The sequence below is a fragment of the Rhinolophus hipposideros genome (genome assembly GCF_964194185.1).
Source record: "Rhinolophus hipposideros genome assembly, chromosome: 14".
NCBI classification, from domain to species: domain Eukaryota; kingdom Metazoa; phylum Chordata; class Mammalia; order Chiroptera; family Rhinolophidae; genus Rhinolophus; species Rhinolophus hipposideros.
Window position 1 is genome coordinate 25,201,112 of NC_138060.1, and position 22,456 is coordinate 25,223,567.

Consider the following 22,456-nt stretch of genomic DNA (forward strand, 5'->3'; position numbering starts at 1 on the left):
TTAGAATGTGTCACTGACATTTTGCCCTTTTCAGAAACTTCCTCTGCCTTTGCAGTAAGCATCTACCGCCTGCGGAGCCCCGATTGCCTTTAGAGAATGGTCTCTTCCACATCCCCAGGGGCTTGGGTGAAGCTGTCAATCACTGTGCGTACCCTGGCCAATCACCACAGTCCATCCCTCTGCCCACAGTGATTGGTATAAGAGGAAGGCACACGACCTAAGCTGGGCCAACCCCAGTCCACCCATGAGATTTGTTTTGTGGACGGGGAAGGGAAAAGACTGTTCTTTGTCTAAGTTTGTGAACTGGCTGTAAGAACCAGGTGGGGCCAGAACTATTGGTCCTCATCTGATCTACCATGAGGAAAGAAACCCTGAGAATGAATCCAGCACTGGAAGAGGATCTGAGAGAGGGAGAGAAAGGCCAAGTCCTCCTAATAGGACTTGAGCCTCTGGATTCAGCTGTGCCTGATGCCCTCACCCCTGTACTTTGCAGTTATGTAAGCCAATATGTTCTTTTTTTCTTTCCCCTTAAACTAATTTGTGTTGGGATTTGGCCACTGGCAACTGAAAGACTTCGATTAAATACCACCCTCAAAGGATTCATCAATTAATTGCCTCATTCATCAATGATGTATTTAGCACTCACTCTGAGCCTGGCACTGATATGCTTTCTGCCTAAAAGGAAATTAGAGTGAAGGTTGATCATTTTAGGATATTTGGGGCAATGGGACCCAGGCTCTGAAGGGAATTTCTAAATGGAGACGCTCACCATGTGTGGGTCCAGGTCCAGCTCGCAGGAGCAGGGTAGTAGCAATGCCTGACCACAGCAGTCACCACAGCAGGGTCACACCAGCAAAAGGCTAACTGAGTGTCTGACAACAAGCTCCAATACCAGTCATTGTCAACTAGATGGCTGTTCCTTGGACCATGACAAAATCAAGACAATGGTTGAGTTTCTGCCATTGTGAGTTCACTCTGGAAGACAGTTGGTCAGAATGAGGGTTCCGGTCAGAGGGGACAGGAGAAGGAAAGCTGAGCCTGAGAGGTCCTGAAGAGTCACACTTGTGAGGGAGTTTGCCAGAAGATAAATTGAGCTGTAGAATCACTCAAGACCAAGTGACAGACTCTAAATCCAGATCACCCATAACGTTCTGTCCCTCTGAGGTTCCTCTCTTAGAGCCCACTTCCTTTTCTATAAAGTGGGTACATTAATTCTCAACCATCAAGTCCCGAGGGTTGCTACAAGGATCAAATTGAGGTGTGCTATAAATGGTAGGGCCCCAGACTTGTTTCCCAGTGAAAGCAGGTACCCAGCTGAAAGAATAAAATCTGTACTGTGGAGTCACACCAGTAAGTGTGCTTGCTGGGACCAGATGTGCCAGGAAGAGGCACAGAACAAAACAGATTATTTTCAAGCAGGCGGCTGAGCAAGCAGAGCAAAGCTGTGGGTTTTGTAGAAATGACTCTTGGAAAGCAAGTACTACCGTGCACCCCGTGTTGTCTCTAGCCGAGGTGTCTCCACTCAGCGGTGAGATTTCCAGACCTCAGCTAAAGGTCTCCTCTCCCGCCTGACAGAGTGTGTGTGGGTGTGTGTGGCCACACTCATCGCTGTGCAGGGCCACATGTGCCTGGCTGAGAAGGCGAGGAGGGTTCACGTCTAGCCCACTGTCTGCTTACCAGCTGGTGTGCCCTGAGGCTGCCTCTGCCCAGAGGGGGCACCTTCTTCTGGTGTGCACAAAGGCGCCCTGTGGTCTCGTGGTAGGTGTGTGCACGCACTACACACACATGAGCACATACATGTGTGACTGTAGCAGGGAACTATGTGCGAACTTTATGATGGACAAATTTTTGGCAACCAGAACTACTAGTTTCATTCTTCACGGATTTGTCTGTTAGACCCCAACTCAAAGGCTTCCCATTTCTAAAACTAAATGTCTTTCTGTACATGTGGACTTTTTAGCTCAAGACGCCGAAGGACAGCCATCAATCGTAGGGATCCACCAGGAACTGGAGAGACTTTGTGTTAATGGCCATTCATTCTCCTCTCATGGCCAACTGGTAAGACGCTAATTCCATCTCCTCTTCCTTCTGTGTCCCTTGTCTTACTCCCCTTCCTTTTAGACTCCCACTGATCTAGAGCCTTGTGGTTGCCCCCATTTGAGCCATATAGGATGGAAACTTTAATTTGTTTAAGTTGACAGAAGTTAATGCGTCTCTGATAAAAGGCAGTCCGGCATGTACCAATCTCCATAGAAAAGCACCAAGAGACCAGGCAAAATCCCTACGTGGTTTCCTGAAGCTGATGTTCGGCTTGTGGAGGACAGAAGCTGTCGGGACCCCCACGAGTATCTGTGACATGCATCTCAATAGAATAGGACCACTTTTTAAAAAATGAGCTGTTATTAAGCACTCATTATGCACCGGAATGGTGCTAGGTACGTGTTGCATTCTCAGTAAATCTTCACAACAACCCTATTTCACAGATAAGTAAACTGAGAACATTTCCTAAACAGTACTTTCTATGCCCTCAGGAGATAAAACTAAGAACAAAAGCAGTTAAGCTCCGTCCATGGAAGCTTCTAGTTCTGGAACACTGGGGTAGGGATGGTGTGTGGCACTGATGCCACCTAACAGGCTCATTTTACAGATGGAGAGACTGAGGCCCAAAGAGGGGCCTGAAACATTAGAGGCACAGCGGAGGGCTGGAAGCACATAGGGTACTGAGACCACAGGGCCATGGCTGACGTGTTATACACGACCCAAAGGGGTGGTGTAGAGAAGCTGCTTCTCCATGTGCCTTAGGACATAAAGAGCATGGGTTTGGGGACTCCGTTCTGCCTCTTACTGGTGGCACTGGGTAGATAATTAACCCCTCTGCACCCAGCCTCCTTATATATAAAATGGGAACTATACAACTACCGTCTTCAAAGTACTGTTATGAGGATGAAATGAGCTAATCCACGTAAAATGCTTAGCATGTTGGGGGGTATATACCAAGTACTCAGCGACTTGTATTATCTGGCTGGGCTAAAGAACACTTTCAGTGCTTCTGTTCCGAAATGAATCAAATATAAGAGGCCATTCTAATGGCATTTCAGGCCAACACTGTTTTCTGCAGTTTGGAATCTTCTGGGAATAACTCTCAAAGAAATCTGCTCTAACCATACTTTTCAGTCTCAGTAGAACAACATAGAATTAGGTGATAAAACAGTGGAAATAAAAGGGGTTATTGGGACTTGAGACATCTGCCGGTTATTAGTTTGTGGCCTGGGAAGTAATAGTAATGATGGTCAGTACCAATGTTTATTGAATATTTCCTGTGTCAAGTACTTGATCTGATTTTTGTATATACATATGTGTATATTCATTATCATTATTCACATTATATACTCAATAAATTCTCACCACGACCCCTGTGAGGAAGGTATTAGGCGTTTTCGCTATTCACTTTTCCCAGCCTCAGTTTCTCCAACTGTGAGAGAGGCTGGTGCACACTGGTCCACCTTGAGGGGTTATCGAGAAAACCCAGAATATGAGGTATGTGAAGTTGCTTCTCAGTCACAAAGTCCTAGAAAACGACAAGAGCTAGGCCCTGCTGCCAGACGTCAGCCGTTCTCTGAGAACCTCCAGCCACAGAAAGGGCCCCAGTGGCCAGCTGTGGGGAGAACACCCCAATTCTAAGGTGTGGCACCTGCTCCGAAGGAACCTGTCATCAGCAGCATGTTGACTCTTGAGAGCACAAACCTAGAATAATGGGCATGTCTTACTTTTCAACACTCTTCTCTCTGTCCTTGGCCCCAAATTCCTACCTTTCAAGATCAGAAGGGAAACGTTTTATTCAGAAAGTAGTCCGAGTCCATTTTAGTTATAGATTATCTCTATTGTTTTGTGCTGCATGAACCGAGTCCTCCAAGACAGCCACCAGAGAAAGAAAATTCGCTCTCCGAGGGAGACAAAGTTAAGGGACACAGACCTCCACATCGTTATGACTTATCTCTTGCCTACGGCCAGCAGAAACAGCCCAACCAGCAAAGTCATTTTACAAAACCCGCCAAGTGCTTGCTCACCGGAATGCAGGCCATTCATTTCCTGTGGACATCAGATGGGCAAGATGGAAGCCCTGGTTTGACTGAGGGTGGAACTGGAGTGAGGAGAGAAGGGGACATAGCCCTGAAAGGTATTAGTGTGTCCTCAGTTTCAAAAGGCAAAGGGCAGGGGTCATGAGAGACTTGCCCTTCACCGTACTGATGTGAAAACCACCGGCGCCAGTGTTCACGCTACAATTACCTGGTGTGAGGGGCTGGGAAGGAGAGCAGGTCCGTGACCAATGGACGGGAGCGACGTGGGGCTGTGTGTGAACATCAGATCTGAAGATTCAAGATCACCTACTCATTTGTTAGCACTATTCAGCTGAAGGGGTTCCTTGGGCCCTCCGTGGATCTAAAAAATGAATTAACGCTTGAGTTACGCAGTGCAGATCTCAATATGTTCTACTAGGTCCATCACTTCGACTCTCCTGAGCCTCTCTTAGAATAGCCCGGAGAGGAGGGGCATGTGAGGGTTTTGGTGAGTCAGAACTGGGTGTGAGACTTGCTTTTGTTGTTATGAATTCAGGGACAGCCACCTCTTTGCACCTCATTTTCTCACCCATGCAATGGGAACAATAGTGTCTATTTCACAGAATTGTTAGTAATATTAACTAAGATAAACTCCTCCCAGAATAAGATAACTCAGTGTTTCCCAGACTTAGGGATGTATTGGGCCAGTAAAAGTTAGAAAGCAAAACAAAACCAACTAACCAAATAAACAAAAACCATTACGCAAATCAATCTATTGTTGCCAAACACAAACATTACAAAAAAATAAAAGACTTCCTTCAGGCATCAGCATCATAGAAAAAATGGCCATTTTAACACAGAAAGAGGCAGCTGGTAATCTCAGGACAAAAGGGCCTCCTTTGCTCTTAGCTTTACAGAAAACCCTCCACAGACCCTCCACCCCTCAGACCAGAGACCCAGCCGTGGACCAGCACTGGCCCCCGTGTGGTTGCCGGGAAACCACTTAGGAAGCCCGTGGACGTCAGTGCCCTGCACTAATTAGTGCAGCCCTCGGCCGTGCTCTTAAGGCATTTGCTGCACGTCCGCCACCCAGCAGCAGGTTCTGCGTGGGCAGGACCCAGGTGCTTGACAGAGTAGGGACTCAATGAGGGTAGGGCGCATGGGAGAAGGAAGAACCTCCTAGAGACAGCGGAAGGCCAGTTCCAGAGATCAGAACTGAAGGCCTATGAGCCAACACACACCAATCTAGCCCTGCTCTGTCCCCGTATACAGAGGATTCTGTGCTCACGCTGCAGAGCAGACACGAAGGCTCTGGGGACAAACTGCAACAATAATGCTCATGTCAAAAGAATACAGGTCTTCATTTTGAAAGGTCAAAGCAGAAAAAGGACTGGGAAGGCGCTGAGTCCCAGCTATGACTTTGTTTACAATCTGGGACTGACACAGAAGAGGATACAGCCCTGATTCAGGAAAGAGCCCCATTTAAACATCGATTAGAGACTCACCATCTAATCCACGGGTGAGCTGTTGTTACTGTGGAAACTTGGACTATCATCCTCATAACAGTGGATGATTACAGAGCATTCAAGTGTGCCAGTATAGACTAAGTGATGGAAGGATGGATGGATGGATGGATGGCTGGCTGGCTGGATGGATGGATGGAAGGATGGATGGAGATAAGCAGACATAGCTATATACCTCTGTATCTCCTTCTCACTTTACAAAAGGTACTACCCTCTCCATTTTACAGATGAGGAAACTGAGCCATCTGAAGTTTAAGACACTTGCTCTAGTCATGCACTCAAGCTGTTAAATGACTAAACTGTTTCCCTTTCGATGATTAAGCTGTGTGAGGTAGATGCAGAAAGCTTTTCTCAGAACTACCCCCAGAGACAGAGAAAGGGCTTTGATGGGGCCCAGGGTCCACCTGCATAGCAGCAAAATTGACTAAATAGAGGAAAATCATTCACTTAATTATAGGAAAGGTGAGGGCTTGATAATTTTCACCTGGTTATGAATTAAGAGCTGCCCAAACCCATTCTAGAAGAGCTATGGAATCACGTTGTTAAAACTCAACTCACAAGAGCTTACTGAGCGCCTCTTTGTTCACTGGTGAACCCCACACACCTAGTACAGTGCCTGACACGTGGCTGCTGCTCAGCAAGTATGTGCGGAGTCTTCACTGAATTGTTTACCCACTGGAAGGCACTTTCTGGAGGCCCACTCAGGGTCTCCAGTTTTTCACAATCAGATTCTTTCAAGTCAAAATGGGAATATTTACTTTAAAACAAGATGGAAACAGCACAGGCCTTAGGAGTGGCAGGGTGAATTCTCGCCAAATTCCACTTGTTGGCTGTGTGATTTCTGGAAGGTTCCTTTGCTTCTTGGAGCCTCGTGGTCTTGTTAATAAAATGGGGATAGAGACACCTCTCCATCACAGGACTGTTCATAGAGTGACCATAAATAACCACACAATGGCTCATGCCATAAAGGAAAACATTCCAGCCTATGTGTCCCATGAGGTGAGCCCCTGGCCTACCATGTTAAGCCACACACCCTTACTGGTTTCCAGGCCCCACATACCTCAGCAGCTGTGGGAGGACAAGCCCAGCAACCCCATTGGCCAGGAGAGGGCCTGGGCCCCTGGCTGCTCCAGCTGTGTCTCTCTGGACCCACTGCCAGGACAGAACCTGTGTGGGCCCCTTGGACTTCGCCCTGACAGCCTGTGTTGTTAGCACCCACCTCATATGTATTTCTCTTGGTCTTGCATGTCCGTGCTCTACCCAGAGCCTGAGACAGTCAACTCCCCTGAGGATACATGCTCAGGTTTATCCATGAAAACGAACTGCTGCTTTTCAGAAAACAACCACACTGAACACAGGTCCATTTCCATGACGTGCGGGCCCAACACCAAAGGCCAGCCCCAGAAGACACAGGAAGTCACTACGGTCGACAAGTACTCAGCACAAATCTGATAATCAATGAATGTTATATTTCCATTTCTCTATCCCACACCTGGACCCTGAGGCAGAAGGATGGAGATTTTCCTTCCTCCCACGTCTCAAGAGGATGAACGCAGCGACGTCCAATTCCCCAGGATCACATAGCAGCTCGTACCCAAACCCGACATTCTGAGACCACACTCTTCCTGGGAAGAAGGGGGGGCAATGGTTTTCTTTATAGATAAGGGGTCTAACAGCAATGAAGGGGTTACAGGTGCCAGGAACTTTCCCATACAGTGGCTCCCTTAATACTCCAACCATGGTACCTTCCAATCCCCACTTTACAGTTCAGAAAACTACACCTCAGAGAGGTTGAGTGACGGAATGTAGAGAAGTGAAGATGGGAACGCAGGTCATGCTGACCTTAGTTTATACTGGCTGGCTCAGAGAAGGTTTTGATGAATCACATTAAGTCAGAAACACAGATAAGGAGAATCCTTCTCTGCAGTAGCTCTATTTCTTTTATTAATTCAAAATCTGCATATTTTTACAGGGCATACAAACTTGAGGAGCTTACAGCTGGTGAGCAAACAAAACTCAGGCCAGTGTGATTTCGATTCCTGCTCGAAGTTAACACACAGATGCAGGCATTAGGATCTGCTTTGGCAGAGGGAACCGAAAATAGCTGCTGTCCTATGCCTTGCCTCTCTCCCCAACCGTCATTCATTAATTTCTGCTTTGTGGGCGCCGAGACGCACCGGCTGCAGACAAGTCGTCTGGCCTCGCAGTCGTTTTCTGCAGCACAGTGATAAATGATTCCCAAGGCCCTGGCAGAGAAACGGATGAAGGGACACGGTGAGGTCATGATCACAGCTACTTGACGCCCGTGTCCTGGGGCATCCCTGGGTCCAAAATGACTCCTTTGGTGACCCCAGAGCACCTTCATGTTTCAGTGCCTTGGCCAGCACTTGGCAGGATGGTTTGTGGTCTTCTGATGGGGACAGCAAGGCGTGGCAGCAACTCGTATGCTGTGGACCCCTGCGACGTAGGTCCCTGGCGACCTCTGGTAACCTGCATGCCTGCTTCCTCATCCTGAGGATGATGTTGGGTCAAAGCCCACATCTAGTACCCATCATGGGCTCCCACGAGGCCCTCAAGACATATTTAGTGAATGACTGAATGAGTAAATGAGGGAACTGCTTTGAGTCTTCATGTCCTTGCTGGTTAACTCTCATGCAGTTTACAGGAGATGACCACACTCTTTTTTCTTACCTTAAAAGCTAAGTGCTGTACAAGTGTTACTTGTGATTTGAAATTAAGCACTTGCTTTTTTTAAAAAAAATCTCAACTCATAACAACTCAGCAAACAGTTCCCAAGTGTCTGTTCTGTGTTCTGTTCTAAGTCACACACAGGAGTTACAGAGATGAAGAGACATAGTGGGTTGTAGAAGACGCCTTCCCACCTCCATCTGAGAGTGAGGAGCCTTCCCCAGGTCTCAGGACACTGGTGGATTCTCTAATGGGCTGAGTGGGGAGTAGAGAGAAAAGAGAATGCACCCCAGCCTCCCAAGGCACTCACACAGGTTTCAGGAACCTTCTGTGTCTTATAACAAACCCTTCTGCTTCCAGCCATCTACAAGTATTTTTTTTTTCTACGAGTATTTCTGTGTGCATAAAAACTTACATGATGGGTTGGGGCCTGAGATCAGATAGAAAATGTATGAACATCTATTTTCCCCCAAACAGGATGGATGGGAGGATTCAATAATGCAGATAGGCGTGCAGGCAGATAATGCAGGCAGACATTGTGGTTCGTGTATATCACGAACCACAAAAGTATGAAACCATTTTACAGTCTACAGCCAGTGTGGACAAGACCTACGATTTGACAACCATAGCTTCTTGGGGTTGGGGTAAAAAATATGTTCATGATGACAAAGCTGAAAGAAAAGTATGTGGTATTCTCAAAGTCATGGGCATTCAATCAACACTTCACAATCTCCTTGGGTGATAAAGCTAATATATCATTGATAAGGAACTCCTTCTTCCATTGGCCAACCTGTAAAATGGGTACAATCATCTCTTTCCCTCAGTAGATATTTGAGTGCCTTCTATGCCAGAATGGGTGTACTGCAAGGAACAAAACAGCCACAACTCCCTGCCCTCCTGGGCCCTACATTCTAGTGAAGTGGGCTGGCTTAAAGGCCAGCGAAGTGCATGTCAAAGCTTGGCCCTTCCTTTATTTGACTGTAGTTTTTTGTCCTTTCCGCCCCCGCCCCCTTTTCTTCTTGTAATTGATGTCTAGTTTCATACCATTGTGATCAGAAAAGATGCTTAATATGATTCTCACCTCCTTAAGTTTATTCAGACTTGTTTTGCGGCCTAACGTGTGATCTATCCTGGAAAATGTTCCATGTACACTTGAGAAGAATGTGGATTCTGTTGTTTTTAGACGGAATGTTCTGTAGATATCTATTAAAGTTCTTTGTTCTTTTTTAAATGAATGGCATACTAAATGCCTGATTCTGCTTCTTGCTCTTTCCTCACAGTGATGTGCTCTGGAGATAGAATCATATTAGCACGCAGAGACATGGGTCTACCTCATTCCTGTGTTTCTGCCATGTGGAATTCCTTGGTGCAGCTACTCTGTGGTTTATTTAATCACCTGTTGTGAGACAGTCACCAAAATGTGAGCCCCACGTGGGCAGGGACTTGGACTATTTTGTTCGTGGCTATACCCTCAGAACCTGGCATAGTGCCTGGCACATAGTAGGAGCTTAATAAGTGATTATTAGGTGAAATAATTCATTTGGGTTGTTTCCAATGCTTCAGTATTAAACAGTGTTCAGTGACCCTCAGCATAAGCCTCTCGGGGCTTATGATCCTCTCATGGGATCATGTCGCATGGCAGACACTAACAGTAATGTGGACTCACTGGGCCACAGAGCCTGTGTATTTATTTTTAACTTTTTATTTGGAAATAATTATAGATTCACAGGAAGTTTCAAGGAAATATACAGGGAAGACCCACGCACTCTTCCCACAGTCTCACCCAAAGTCGGGATCAGGCATAAATAGAGTATAATATCAAAACTAAGAAAAGGACATTGCTACAATCCACAGAGCTTACTCAGTTTACACCAGTTGTAAAGGCACGGGTGTGCATGTACGTGCTTATGCATAGCTCGAGGCAATCTTATCATATGTGTACCTTCATGTACATACCATTACCACCAAAATACTCAACTGTACCATTATCACAAGGCCTCCTGCAGCCCCCCCCCTTTATAGCTACATGCTCCTCTCCTCATCCCTAACCCCTGACAAGCACTAACCTGTTCTCCATCTCTGTAATTATGTCATTTCACTAATGTTACCTAAATGGAATCCTGCAATATGTAAGCTGTGGGGATTGGCCTTTTTCTTCCCCTGAGGTTCATGCAGGTGGTTATGTATATCAACAGTTCATTCCATTTTATTGCTGAGTAGTATCCACGAGATGGTCATACCACAGTGTTAAACCCTTACATGCATTCTTAATTCTAATAGGTGCTGCGGAATTGCCCCCCTCAGATGGGCCGTGGCGTGAGAACTCTCACCAGCAGTGTATACAGTACCTACTTCCCCCAAGTTCTCAGCAACACTTGACAGCATCACACTTTTTAATCTCTGCCAGTCTTGAGAATGAAACTTGATCTCTCATTGGTTGGGGGCATACAGTTTCCTGATTCCACAGATAAGACTCTTGTTGAAAACTCTTTGCACAGCAAGGGAGTCCTGGGCTTTAGGAGGACTTTAAGGAGGGTGGCCATCCACTGTGGCAGTGGCAGCCACAGAAACCAACAATAATGCTGGCAGTTGTGCAGGTCCCAGTTAAAAGCCTGCCTGAATCCAAGCCCTTTACACAGTGACCATGCCATCAAGAGGTGCCATTATATTTCCTCATCCTTGAATTTGCGGTGACTACTTCATTTGCTTTGGTCAATAGCATTCACTGGAAGTGATACCGTGCCACTTCTGAGCCTAGGTCTCAAGAGTCCTTGCGTGCTTCTGCTCTCTGTCCCTTATAACCCTGCCACTGCCACTGCATGTGAACAAACCCATGTGAGACACTGAAGGATGAGACACTGCGTGGAGTGGAGATGAGCCATTCCAACTGAGATCATCCTAGGCCAACCCAGAGCCAAACAACCTCCAAATATGTGAGAGCCCACCAAGATCAGCAGAGCTGCCAACCTGACCAATAGCAGAGCACACACATGTGAGGGAACCCAGCCAGGACCAGAAGAACCATCCAGCTGTCCTGTAGATTTTTTAGCAATAATACAAATTTATTGCTTTAAGACCCTGAGTTTGGGGCATTTTGTTACGTAGCAATAGCTAACTGATACAGCAGTACAGGAGAAAAATCTCCAGTCAGACAAAGCTCCCTGGGCACTGTGACTACTGCACAAGATGGATTTGCAGGAATCTGGCAAATTAAGTTCCAGATATCTCTGTTCCTATATGCAAAAGTCCTAGACAAGTTTCCACACTCAGTCCCCGGCCCCAGCCACCCACTCTGAGTAAGAAACTTAAAACAACTTCTGTCGAAGACAGTTCCTGTCTTAACATGACCGTGGGTGAGAAACCCAAAGTGGTGAGACTGCCTCCTCCCCAGCCTCACCCTATGAGACATGGTGTTTGCAGTTAAAAATATTCTTTCCCCTCCTCTCAAACATGGAAACTGTCCAGGGTCAGCCTCCCACACACTTCCACTCAATTTCTGACTCTGGTTATAAAACCTTGTGCCCAAAAATAGATTTCAAGGGAATTTCATAGACATGTTCTCAGGCATAATTGCAGTGCTCCTGCAAACTTTGGAAAAATTCAATTTCAGTCTTTGAACACACACTCTTCAAAGCCCTGCCCCCCAGGTATTAAGCATCAGGAAGAGCTGTGATTGATTCCTCTCCCTCTGGTTCTTCCACAACGAGGGCAGGTGGCAGACGCAGTTGTTCTCAACATGCTTCTGCCTCATTTGATTTCAGCTGTTCACCTCTGTGCCCACCTCCAAATTGCCCATCCTGGGGTTCTGCACCCCTGCCTGGTGCTTGCTGGCTACTGGGCCTCCTCTAGCTCCCCCTTGCTTTTCCTTCCACCTTCTGCCCTTCCCTTGCTTTGCTTCCCCAGAACAAGGCATCCCCCTCACTCCTTCTGATCCCTTTTGTTACTGCAGCCTCCCCCTTCCACCTCACACAGTGCAGGGTTTAGAACAAAAAAGGATGCTAGAAGTTAACTGGTCCATCCCCTTAGTTTACAGATGAAGCTTGGGGAGCCATGGTCAAATGTGAAAGTGGTGAGCAAGACAGAATTGGAACTCAGGACCCCCAATCAAGGGAATCACTTCTAAATCTGGTTACCCACCAAGTTCTAAAGCAACAGCAATAACAATGATAATTATAAGAGCCCCATTTATTAGATTGTTGCTGTATTCCAAGCTCTGGGCACACATTTATCATCATCATTTTATAGATGGAGAAAGTAGGTATGGAAAAGGGAAGTGTCCTGCCCACAGTTACAGCTATTAATTGGTAGATCAGGGATTTAAAGTCAGGTTTGATGCCAAGGACCGTGGCTCCTTAAGCCCACCCTGAATCCTTGTATAAACACCTCTTCGCTGGATTTTTCTCCTGCATTTTCACGGCACCTAGCCTTTTCTGGGCCCTCCTGTTAGTTTCCAGGCTCCCTTTCCCCATCCATTCCACCACCTGCTGGTCTTAGGTGGCTCTTCTATGGTCATCAGGGACTAGGGAGCCAGCTTTTCATAACAGATCTGCTTTCTAAGCCAAATTCCACTTCCTGGCTCTGTGAAATTGGACAAGCAACCTCACCGTCTGAGCTTTGGCTTCCCCATCTACAAAATGGGGATAGAGTGATCTTCTTTGTAGAGACCCAGGAAGGATGAGACAAAATATGTACAAGTATGATGCCCAGCTCTGGTGACGGCCTGTAGAATATCCTTTCTGAGTGCTCAGAAATGAGTCTTCAGGCCTCGTCAGTGTCTTCACGGCCTCAAATCCGTCACACTTACATCTACGCTCTGAGTACACAGCTGTTCTCCTCCTCCACCCACCTCTGCTCTTCATGGTATCTGGTCCCTAATGGGCTTCATCCCGCTTCTCTAGACACCTATGCAGGCATTTACTTCTCATGGAAGGTCCAGTTTGTGCCAGTCCAGGCCCCAGTTCCACATTATTTTTAGGTTCTAGAATCTTCCCCAAACCAAATTGCAACATCTTAGAGGGCAAAGCGATTCCTATACTCTACAAAGTACCTAAGCCAACCCCCCAAACTGACAGCATTGGCATTGCTGGTGCACAGAGAATCCTAAAATCTCACGGTCTGATGGAGTCTCTAGAAACAACTAGTGATTCATTTCATTCATTCATTCATTCATTCATTCATTCATTCACTCATTCTTCAATATGTAGCATGTGCAAAACCATGTGCTAGCCTGAAAAGGACCGGGGAAGGAATAAGGCCCAACCCTGTCCTCTCACACTTCCTCGCCTACTGGGGGAGGCAGGAGAGTAAGCACACAGTTGGATGGACTGGGGGGGACATTCCCTCTTCCTTCCTGGCTGGCAGTCCTGTGTCCCCAGTTGACTCAGAGATAAGGCCTGGTCCTTTCAAGCCTTTGGTCCCATTTTCTTGGCTGTGATGGCCATGTGACCAAACTCCAGCCAATGAGGAAGTGGCCTGGGGGTTCTGGGAAAGAATTCCTCACTCATCAAAGAGACAGAGAGATGCCCTCTGCCTTCTGCCTCTGGGGCACTGTGACATCTGCAGGGGATGGTTGGTGTACAGAAAATACTTCTGGTTGATGATGGCAGAGAAGGAGAGAAAGACTGGGGGTTTTGATGGCGTGGATGAGCTGCTGAATTACCCACTTGCAGAGTTTTGATTATATGAGATAAGAAAGTGTCTTTTTGCTTGTCAGTTGAGTCAGGGAGTCCAATTCACTGAAGCCAAAAACAGACTCCCTGGTTCAACAGTTAATACACAATAGTTTAAGCTCTGATGATGGCCTGTAGAGTATCCCCCTGAGCTCTGAACATCCTTTCTGTCTTGCTTTCAGGGGTGGGTAGGAGGTTGTGAGGACGTTTCACCAAGAAGTCACGTATGATCAGTCTTCCTTTCCAAGACAGAGGAAGTGTTGGCCTGTCAGACGAAATGGCATCTGCAAAGCCTGGAGGCATGAGCTAGTCCAGCGTGTGTGCAAAAAAAGGTCTGAAGCTGTGAAGAAGCCCACATACTGTAAATGAAGACAACTACTCCTTTCACCACATCCTCTCGAGGCCTTGCTTTGCTCCTCTGTAAAATGGGAACAGAGAACTTCCTCACAAGGTGGTGGTGAGGCTCGAATGGGAGTGTGCACACCAAAGTACTTGTAATTGCCTGGCTTTACATAAATCGTAACTGCCATCCGCATTTTGTCTTGCCTGGGGGATGCCGCATTGAAAACCTGGGGTTGGGGGCATCTAAAACATGCTCCCCATGCACTCTTCCTCTTCCTCCAACCTTCCAGCCAAGTTTCAACCTCCCTTTCGTCTTTCTCTTCCTTCAGATCCTTTGCGGGTTGCCCCTAAGCCAGAAATGATTTCTTTACCCGATCACACCACAGCTCTCTTTTCTTCTTTCTTCTCAGTTTTGCTTGATTCAGTGAGTCCACTTCTAGGAATTCATCCTCAGGAGATGCCTGGACACATGCCCAGGGGTCCACATACAGGAATGTTCATCACAGTGTTATCTATAATACCAAAATTCTGGACAACCTAAGTGCCCATCAGGAAGGTATCCATGAAATCAATTATGGCAGAGCCACTTACAAAAGATGAATAGAGGTATGTTTATTGATATTTAAGATGTCCATACTCTATTATTGAGTGAAGAGAAAGGTACAAAAAAAAAAAAAACCCATGATCTACTTACCTATCAATCATAGAGAAATGTCTGGAAGGACATTTGACAAAATGTTAATGGAGGTTAGCTATTTGATGTCATTTTATTTGAATTTTCTTTCTTCTTTATACTTTTCAATGGCATTTGAATTTTCTATAATCATCACGTAATGTGTCTATAATCAGGGGGTAAAAGTTATTTTTATTTTGAAAAGGGAAAAATAGAAAATTGCAGCTAAGATCCACCCTCTTTGGGCAATCTCACCTGAAGTCACGTGGGACAGAATTGGAGAGTTTGCACTGGTTCTCCTAACCTGGAACCCCCCTCCCTGACCCCCCACCTTTGCTTGGACACCTTCTGTTGTGATGCACTCACTATTATGCCAGGCCACTCTCTAATGCTAGAAAACTCACCCGGAATAGGAATCTCACTCACTCCTAATTATGCTTTCATACCTCACAGAACAAGCCTAATGCACCCCTACACCCCCATGCACTTGTTCCCCTCCATCCCAGCCACTCACGGGACAGGATGCCCATTCTAGACAGAGCATGAGCAACAGCCTGGAGATGGACAACGCCATGGCCCATTTCAAAGATGCCGTGGACTTGTCAGGCAGAGCACCACACATGTGGGGGCCAAAGCACATGAGGCCTGGGTGAGATTGGAAAGGTCCACATATGCCATGCGAGGGAGACCTCATGGGGGGAGTGGTTCTCACCCATTTTGTGTTCATAACACCTTCAAACACTAAAATGTTTGGCATAATGCTTGAAGGAATTAAAAGACTCACGAATATTTCTAAATCAGTTGTGATTATTTCAACTCACTCCCTACCCGTATCAGTCAGGATAGGCCAAGTTATGTTGCAGTAACAAATAAGCCCAAAGTGCCCGTGGCTTAAAGCAAACGCTTACTTCTCACTGATGCTACATGTCCATCATGGATTGGCTAAAGGCTCTGTTCTACATAATTCTCACTGAGAAATCGGACTGAGGGAGGCTCCATCTCGATGCTGCCTCAATTGCCAAGAGAGGAAAAGGGGAAAGGGGCAAACAGCGTGCTGATTATTAGAGCTCCCATGCAGAAATGACACTTCTTCTCAAAGTTCACTGGCCAAAACAACACATGGCTACAACTAATGTGAAAAGAAGTGAGGAAGTTCAATTTATCATGCACCTAGAGTGTTGGGAACTGGAAATACTTCTATATCACTAATGACTAACCAAATCACTACATTAAAAAGAAGAGGGAGAAGTGGATGAGAGGGAGGATGAAAAAGATGGCAAGGGAGGGAGATGATATTTATGATCCAGGCTCTTTGCTAGACACTTCACAAATCTTAATTCTTAAAGCAATCCTATACTTTTATTTTCATTCTTTACTGCTGAGGGAACAGAGGCACAGAGGAGTTAAGCTACTTGCCCAAAGTCACACAGCTAGTAAGAGGTCTGTCCAACATTTGTTCTAGGCACCCTCAACCATCATTATATTACTGGACAGTCAATAGTGAATTAGTGCTGTTAAAAACATTCAGTTATTTTGGAGTTCAGCTGGTTGTCCTTTGCACTGATTCACTGAGAGAGAAGTTCCCTGGCCTCATGTTTTTATCTACCCTTGACAGCAACATTTGGGAGATTCAGTTCCACATGGCCTCTATCTCCAATGCTGGTTTATCATATAAGACACGGCGCCTCTTATATCCCATCTACCGATTGGACCCTCTTTATACCTTCCCCCATCACCACATGAAACCAGAAAGTATCCAATAGCAACATCACACTAGAGGGCTGGAAGCTGATGTTTATGGAGCCACATCATAGGCTTGTTGTGAAGTCTGAAAGCTAGAAAGATCTGTGAAAAGTGCTCGCTAAGTTACAAGATGATGGGATGGTAGCTGTGATCATCGCTGCCATCTAGAAAGTGCCTACAGTGTGCCAGGCACTGTTCTCGGAACTCTACTTGTCGTCATTTTTGTCATTCTCACAAAAGTTCCCAGGAGGTGGGCACTGTTAGTATCTTGTTATATATATATATGTATAGGAACCGTCAGAGAGAGCTGAAGCCGCCTACCCAAGATCACGTGGACACAATCAGGAAGTGATGGTGCTCGGACTGGAAGCCAAGCAAACTTGTTCACACGGGAGATGCTGTGGTATCCCCTCGGACTGTTTCCTCTCTTATGTGGACGAACAGTTGTTGTGATTGTTTTGTCATTCTATAAGAATTTTGATTCTTCAGAACTGGTGGTAACTTTAGGGGAAAGGGGAGCTTATTCTTGTCTTAAATCATAAACACTCACTCACTCTTTTGTTCCTGTTGTTGTATGTTGAATTGTGTCCTCCCAAAAGATACGTGGGAGTCCTAACGCCCAGTACCTGTGAATGTGACTTTATTTAGAAATAGGGTCTTTGCAGATGTAATCAAGATGACATCATACTTGATTAGGGTGGGCCTTATTCCACAATGACTGGTGTCCTTATAAGGACAGAGATTTGGAAATAGGATCACACAGAAGGAAGATAGGCAGGTGAAGACAGAGGGAGAAATGGGAGTAATGTAGCTACAAGCTAAGTTGACCCCCTTTTTTGGTTTCTCTATTAATGGATTCAAATTTTTAGATACCATAAAGCTTTAATAGTTCCACTTCATTAAGGAGGGAGGAAATTAATGAATTAATGAAAAATCTGAGAAATATGACATTACTCACGAAATACAGTTTTATTACTCTCAGGTTTATATGGTGACAGAGGTGATATGGAGAGGAGAAAAAGGGAGGAAGTTAGAGGTTTCTGGATATGATTTAACAAAGAGAAAAGATTTAACTTATAATGAGCATATTCCTTATTTGCAAATTGTGCTACTAAAACCCCTCTCCCTTAAGTAGGTTAATATTTCTCTTGCTGCCAATCACTCTGCCTGGTGAAACCTTTTTGCTGGTAAAATTCTTCTGCAGTGATTCCGTATACCAAAATGATTTCCCTGACCTTGTAGGCAATCCATAGTATAGATCGGGCCATAGAAACTCTTGTCAAAGCGAAATCCAGTAGAACAAATTCTCTCTCTGCTCCTGGCCTACAGACTAGTCCCATCTTCCGAGCATCCTTCTGAAACGCAGAGCTCAGAGTGCCACAGCGCACCGTTCTAGGACTTAGTCTTCACTGGCTCCTACTGCTTCACCCCTAATTCATGTCCTGTCACAACTGGATCCAGACCTACTTTGGGGTGGTAGTCCCAAACAGTCCACATATCCCATACTTCCAAGCCTTAGTAACCTGGGCCTGGAATGACCTCCCGTCAACCTGCACCGTCTGTCAAAATCCTAACTCATGTCTCAAGATCCAGCTCAATGGTCCTCTCCTTTGGGCAGCTGCCTCTGATTTTTCCAGGTAGTATCTGTGCCTCCATTCCTCCTCCCCACACCGCCCCCCCCCACCCCCCCGCCCATCTACTACACCATTTGTGCTCCTAACAGTAGCCTGAGAGAGAGAAAGAGCATCCTCGGGCCCTGGGGCTCAGCCATCGCTGCTGAGGCAGTGCAGCCCAACAGGTAAGTAGCGACGGTATTCCTAGCTGCACTAGTAAGCAGCTTCACGCTGATGGGAAACCAGCTTCACCTGAAAAGGCTTAGCACCGAGCCTGGCCAAAAGCAAGCTCAAAACATGAACAGCTCCCCCTGAACGCTGGTGTAGAAACATGAGGTCACAGGGTGGCCATGCACCCCAGTTTAGCTGAATGGCCCCGGGTGATGCCTGTGGTTCTGCTGTTATTATTACTAATGCCCTTAAGTGTCTCAGTGGGAAGGACAAATTAGATGGTCACCCTAGACGTTTGCGAGGAAGTCTGTTTTATTTACTAGTGTCCCTGGCACATCGAACAGTGCTTAGCACGTATTTAGTGCTTAATATAAATTTGTCAAATGAATGAATGTGTGGCCAGTGCCTAGCAAGTGCCCGGCACCTGGTAGAAGCTTCAGAACTGCCAGATATGGCCCATCTCTGTGTGTGTGTGTCTTAGAGAAGGTATGAATCAAGGCTTGGTGAGTGAGTGAGTGGGTGAATGAATGAATGAATCAATGAATGAATGAATCCCTCCCACCATTTCCTCTGTTGTCAATAGGACCTCTGGGGGGAAGGAATCACATCTCACAAAGGTAGGGAGAGAGCAGGTCAGGTGGAGAAGGTGAGGATGGCGCTTCTCCCAGGAGACTGTGTGCAGAGGGAGTGTCTTCCTGGGGCCACAGCAGAGCCCTGACTTCAGAATAGAAATTGGGGATTGGTTCCCCATGGAAGCAGCAGGAAGCCACAGCCTATGTTATGCTGACCAGTGGGTCCAGCAGGCTCTTAAGTGTGCTGGAACCCTTGCCTTCACCCAACATTCCATATACAGCACAGGTGCTCAGGGTTCCAGCAAGCACAGCACCCCATACACCAGCAGTCCACAGAGCAGAGGGGGTGAACCCACCTAAATTTAGGTGCCAGCAGCAGAAGGAAAAGGATGGGAAGATTTTGTTTTTCCCTTCCAGGCTCAGAAAGGAAATTTCACATGTTGTCGTCTAACATTTTGGGACACAAACCGTGCGCTAGGCATGATGGTAAGAACTTATAGAACATTAGCTCAGCCATCAGAACAGCCCTATGAGGTAGCTACCCCCATTTCACACATGGAGAAAGTGAGTCAGAGGGGAAATGACTTTCCAGATGTATCACAGCTAATAGGAGACAGTGTCCCAGAGCGAAATACCCCAGGTGTAGGAACCAAACATGAGTCTTCTCCATCCTTCCCCAGCCCATTATAAGCAAGTCCAGTTCTTGCTCCTCTGGGGCTGGCTGTGTGACCTTGAAGCTGGCTCACCCTCTCTGGGCCTCACTTCCCCTTCCCAAGGCTACTGTTGTAGGAGGCCAGGACATCCCTTCCTTCCGAGACCACAGAGCTCCAGGGTGACCAGGCCTGGGTGAGTCCAGGTGTCCGGACCATACTGACCCACCATAGGGGCTTGGTGGGGGGCGGCGGCTGGCAACTGCCTGAGCTCACTTTCTGAAGGAGCCTTTGCTGCTGGGCTGTAAAGCCAAGCTGCAGATCTGACAGCCCAATTGAGTACGGGGCTTCAGGGCTCTTACGTCTCTAGGCAGGACCTCCGCCCTCCACCGTGCTAGGAGAAAGGCTGTGTGCAGAGTGAAGGGCTCCGGGAAGAGGCAAGGCCGGGGACGCAGGGAGCACCTGGCCGAGGGTGCTCCGGCGCGCTCGAGCTCTTACAAGCGTGGAAACTACCCCCGGGGAGAGAAGAAACCCCCAGCCCAGGGTCACCGTGCACAGCTCTGATCGTGTCCCCGGCCTGCAGGACTCGGGGCCTGGATAAAGGAGAGGGGGGGCCTCAATACTGGCGGTAAAGCAGGTGGAGAAGTCCAACCAACTGGGAAGAAGAAAATCGGGGGGTTCTAGCGCCTTGGACACCCCCCGGCTCCCGGGCTGGCCGGAGCCCGGAAAGTTTGCGCGCCGCCAGCGCGCTACGCTCCCCTCCCCGCGTCCTCAGGCGCCGGGTCCGCGGGCGCCCACCTCTGCCCGCCCCGCCCGCCGCCTGGTGCCCGCTCAAGGTCACCGCTGACAGGGCGCCAGCCTGTGCGGGGCGAGAGGACCCAGGACGCGCTCCGGCTTGGGCTCGGGCTCTGGCCCGGTAGGGATCCCCGGGGCCGGGCACCTACGGAAGGGAAGCCGGCAGGGAGGTAGACAGAGACCGAGGGAGAGGGGAGGAGGCCCAGAACCCCGGGCCCGGCTCTCCTGCCTCACCTGCGCCGGATCCGCCAGCGAGATGCTGCCGCCGCCGCCGCCCTGGTGCGCGCCCGGCCCGGCCCGGCCCCGCTGCGCTGCGGCTCCTCGGTCGCCGCTGCCCCGCGCTCTTCTCGCCCCGCGGCCCCGCCGCCGCCCGCCTGCCTCCCTCCCTCCGCCGCCGCCTCTGCCACCGCTGCACTGCGCTCTGCCCGCCTCCCGCCGTCCTCCCTCCCCTCTCCGCTCCCTCCTCCCCGCGCGCTCCCCCTCGGCCCTCCCCAAACTCCGCACGGAGAGCGCCCCGCGGGACCCTGGCGCGTAGTCTAGCCCGCGCCCTCTTCCACGCGCACGTGCGGGGCGGTCCGGAAAGGGTTTCTGGCCTCTCCTGGGCGCCTTCTCCGGGTACCAAGATCAGCACTAGCCCCTTACCCCACTCCACCCCCAACGTCAGCCCTGCCCTTGAAGGCACTCCTCCCCACCCTTCTCCCTGGGTCAGGGTGCCCCAAGCCCTCCTTCCCCCAACACTAGAACCTGTGCCTAGGGTCACACGGTGTGGATGAATTTAGGTGTGGAGCCCGCATGTGGGGAGACCTAGCTTTGAGCAAGGATGTGGTAGGACAGGGGCACCTGTTGGCCCCCAGCCCCCAACCTGGCCGGGCCTGGGGCCTGCAGGACGCTGGGACAGAGTCCCTGCTTGAGGAGAAAGGCAAAAACCCCAGGCACACGCCGAAAGCACCTCCCCAAAGCAGGCTTCCCCTCCTTGGCGCAAGCCCCAGGTCGTTGCCCAGCCTCGCTCCACCAGGAAGCTGGGCCACCTGACTCCCAGCGCCTCGGTCTGCTCTATGGCATCAATTAATCATGCCCGCTTGCTTATTTATTTATTGGCTTTATAAAAAGCCAAATGCTCTGCTCTGCGGGCAGAAAGAGAGACGAAGATGAGCCCCCATGGCGGTGGGGACACGGAGGGGCTGACCGTGGTAACTCCCCCTTCCCAAGCCTTGTTTAGTGAATAAGAAGCTAGGGCCTGGGTATCTGCTGGACTCTGGCGGTCGGGAACACCTGCTTCCCGGGAATGGCTGGGATCTCGCCACCATTCATGGGGCCAAAACCCATCATGGCCAGTGCTCTACAGCCCTGGGATGGGGCAGAGGATATTCTCTCTTGGGGGCTTAGGCACAGAAGTACAAAGGAGACCTGGAAAGTCAGTACCCAGAAGGAAATCCGGCAGGTGTGACTGGAGTATCTTCAGCTCTTCTTGGCTCAGGGCACTCTGTTCTCACTGCTCCACACCTGGCTTGGCAGGCGGCTCTGCAGCTCCCGCTAAGGCCCTGTCCTCTCTCTGGAGTGCCCAGCGAACAGCTCTCCATGGATGGCCCATCAACCGCATTTCCTCTCACCTTCCCCATCCCAGCTAATGACACTGCATTGCCTCCAGATGGCCAGCTCCAGGCACTCCCACCACCAAGGCCTGGCTGTTGGTGACCCCGAAGTCCCCCGAACCTGTTCTCTGCCCTCTGTTGACAGGCTCTCCTTCCGGCACCAACCTCTCTTCTGGATTCTCACAATGTCATCCTCTCTGCCCCATCCTGCTGCAGGCTAGATAGTGTCTGCTCCTGCTCTAAAACCTTTCATAGCTTCCCCGTGGAGCCTCACACTGTCTTTCAAGGCCGTTCGTGCTCTGGCCCCAAGTGCCCTTTCCATGACTTTCCCACCTTGGTTCACAAAGTTCCTTTCTCCCTCTCAATC

General features: G+C 48.5%; 1 protein-coding gene across 4 annotated transcripts in view; it reads right to left on the minus strand.

Moving 5' to 3' along the window:
- ATP2B2 (ATPase plasma membrane Ca2+ transporting 2) overlaps positions 1 to 20,871 on the minus strand; it is a 358,541-nt gene extending 337,670 nt beyond the window's left edge. For 2 of the 4 annotated variants that reach the window (XM_081072393.1, XM_081072391.1), the window contains exon 1: positions 20,732 to 20,864. The gene's annotated coding sequence lies outside the window, so the exon portion shown is untranslated. Of the gene's footprint in view, positions 1 to 20,731 lie in introns of all 4 variants that reach the window. The other 2 variants (XM_081072392.1, XM_081072394.1) reach the window with 2 other exon arrangements.
- Positions 20,872 to 22,456: the final 1,585 nt, after the last annotated feature.